The sequence below is a fragment of the Lathyrus oleraceus genome, chromosome 3 (genome assembly GCF_024323335.1).
Source record: "Lathyrus oleraceus cultivar Zhongwan6 chromosome 3, CAAS_Psat_ZW6_1.0, whole genome shotgun sequence".
In the NCBI taxonomy this organism is placed as follows: Eukaryota; Viridiplantae; Streptophyta; class Magnoliopsida; order Fabales; family Fabaceae; genus Lathyrus; species Lathyrus oleraceus.
In genome coordinates, this window is record NC_066581.1 from 514,579,258 (window position 1) to 514,581,660 (window position 2,403).

The 2,403-nt window shown below is 40.1% G+C and overlaps 1 long non-coding RNA gene across 2 annotated transcripts; it reads left to right on the forward strand.

The window, feature by feature from the left end:
- The first annotated feature begins 383 nt into the window (after window positions 1-383).
- On the forward strand, window positions 384-2,021 carry LOC127128549 (uncharacterized). Of its 2 annotated transcripts, none has more exons than XR_007805953.1 (4): window positions 384-766; window positions 878-1,111; window positions 1,203-1,337; window positions 1,449-2,021. It is a non-coding gene; the product is annotated as an uncharacterized LOC127128549 (long non-coding RNA). The 2 variants fall into 2 exon arrangements; XR_007805951.1 differs by having other exon boundaries at window positions 386-766; window positions 1,220-1,337.
- Window positions 2,022-2,403: the final 382 nt, after the last annotated feature.

Consider the following 2,403-nt stretch of genomic DNA (forward strand, 5'->3'; position numbering starts at 1 on the left):
AGAATATTTAACAAAATTTAAATTCTAAACAATTATTAACAATTAAATCCAAAACAATTAACAAAATTAAATTCTAAAACAAATAGCAAATCAATTCCAAAATCGAATCATCAAAGCAAAAACAAATTCTAAAACAATTACCAAGTCAACTCTAGAAATCAATTCTAATTAAATTCTAAACAAAATTCAATCCTAAATTAAATTCTAAACACAATTAAGCCTAATTATATTCTAAACACAATTAATCCTAATTAATTACCTAAACTCCTAATTCTATTAATAATTTCTACTCAATGTTAATAACACTGTAGAACCAGGATTTAGACCGGGCTTAAGGATTGGGGATTAGGCCCATCGGAGGGGGGGTGCGAGGCAGGATCGCGTGGTGTGATACAATAGAAAAATAGTCGGGCCTCGTGCAGGCCCTAAGGCCCAACACGGAGGGGCTAGATATGAAACAAAATCACTCATGGAGAGACAGGAAATGCGATGGCCGCCGCGCCGGGTTTCATCACCGGCAACGATGATTCGACGTGGCAACATCTGCGTCGTCTCCACCTTCACCTCCTCCGATCTAAGCCTAATTTAACAGCGGAATAAACACAAGATGAACCTTACCAGCGACGGTGAAGACGAATCAAAGAAGAAGGACTGAGCTCCAACCACAATCTGCACTTCAACAGCAGAATCGACAACGTGAAAGGAAGAGAGAGGCCAACGGTAACGACGGAAGCGGATTCGTTGACGACGTCGGCTTAGAGTTCAGGTAATCGCTTCTCTCCGATTCAATATCCTTCCACTTCTCTTCAGTTATGGACTTCTGTCACGCAAGGCTTTGTGGCTTTTCCGTGATTTGCTCAGTGTGGTTCGATTGCAGGAGTTCGTATGGTGACATAATGGATTAAGTCGCAGCGGTGGTTGTTTGAAGGTTTTGGTTGTGGAGGTTTAGCAGGTTGAGGAAGAAAGAGGAGGAAGAGTTCGTTATTGGCGGTGGTTAGGATTTGAAAAGAGAAGGGAAGCGCGCGGAACCCCCCAGTCGAAAAGAGAGCTTGCTTTTATAGAGAACTGTTGCTGCGTTTTGGCTCGACTCAATGCCATTTTGAAACTTACGGTAAATTGCCATTCACTTGTAGTCGTTTACCGTTTTACCGTGGCTTGGAGTTTTTTGCTTTGATGCGTTTTGGATTATTATGCTGTTGTAGTTGTGTTTATTTTGCAGCTGATGTCGGCTCGTATGCTATGGCTTTGCACGTTACATTCCATTGTATTTTCATGTTGGCTTCGGAACGCTGCTTTGATGCTTCTTGTGCTTCACGTTTGCATTGCTTGGCTTTGAGGTACCATTGGTTACCGCGTCGCCATTTCGGATGATAGCTAGCGTTTGCGGCTTTGAAGTTGCTGGTTTAATTGCTTTGGCTTGTAGCTCAGCTATGTACCTTGTTTTGCAGCTTGTTGCAGCTGGTGATTGACTTATGGTGGTGTAGCTGACGGCATTTTGGTAGCTTGTTGGTTTGTTTGCTCGCCGCAGCAGCTGTTAGCTTCGGAAGCCTTTGGCTTGCATACACTCGTTACCATTGCCGTTTCCGCTGGTTGTTCGGGTTGATGCTGCTGTTCTTCCATTGCCGGTATCGGCTTCGGCGCCGCCGTTATGGCTTGGAGCAGCTCTTGTTGTAGCTGGAATTATGCAGCTTGTTGATGGTTCCATTGGCAGCTTTTTACATATTTTTTCACTGTGTTTTGGTAGCTTATACGTTGCCACTTGAGTGTAGAAGCTAATATGCTATGCTGCTATCGGTTTGCAATAGCTTTTGGTGTGAATTTTCCTTTGGCTACAACAGTTTTACATTGCCTCTATTCTCTCTAATGTAAAGCGTTATTGGTTTGGAAAATGTATAATGGATCACATGGATTTCTATGCATTGTAAATGGATTTTGAAAATTGGTTTTGACAATGGATTTGAAAAATGTATTGTAAATGGATTTAGCAAAATGGATTATGAAAATTTGTTTTAAATGGTTAATGGAATTATAAAATCTAAATATGGGCTTAAAAAAATAAAATTGGATTTGTTGGATAAGATGGATATTTGGAATTAGTTTGGATTATGGTAAAATGGATTAACAAATGGATACGAGTGAATTATTAATCGGATGTTAGTGAAATCAAAATCAATTTGAAACTAAGACCAAAAATGGAAAAAGGTTATGATGCAATGATGAAATGATGAATCGGATAACAACATGCAGTGAACCAATGAACCCAAAAGATCACAAGACTTGTAAATCGTATTAAACCATGCTTTAATGGAATGACTGAACAAATGCATCAATGCACCAAGAAACACATGAATTCAAGTCACATGTCGCCTCATGCTTATTCAATGAAATGAATGGGTGAAGATG